Genomic DNA, 433 nt, shown 5'->3' on the forward strand with positions numbered 1-433 from the left:
TAGGACTAAGTCTGCCTGTGTTGGAAAGGCTACTATGAGCCACACACTCTCGGGTGTGATCCCACTACTGCTAGACACGGGTGCTTTTGGCTGCTGGGTTTCCCCCCTGGCCCGGTTCACACCTCCTTAGTCAACCTGGACGCCCTTAGCTCCCCAAGGGTGGCCATATTGATGCCAAGCTTAGTACGGACACTCAATCAACGTGGGTGATCCCGCAGCAGTGATCCCCACCTCAAGCCATCCTCTAGTCCAAGCCACCGAGTCGCCGGTTTACAGAGCCTTGCCACAGACCCCAGCTATTTTGTTTTGTGCTTTGCTTGGATTTGATCATATTGGACTAAACAGTCTCGTCGTTATTTTTGCGAGCAGAATCACTCGTAAAATAAAGGGAAAAACTGCAATATCTTTTATCTCTTGAAATTTAAATGATACT

This window comes from Penaeus monodon, chromosome 31, assembly GCF_015228065.2.
Source record: "Penaeus monodon isolate SGIC_2016 chromosome 31, NSTDA_Pmon_1, whole genome shotgun sequence".
Lineage (NCBI taxonomy): Eukaryota > Metazoa > Arthropoda > Malacostraca > Decapoda > Penaeidae > Penaeus > Penaeus monodon.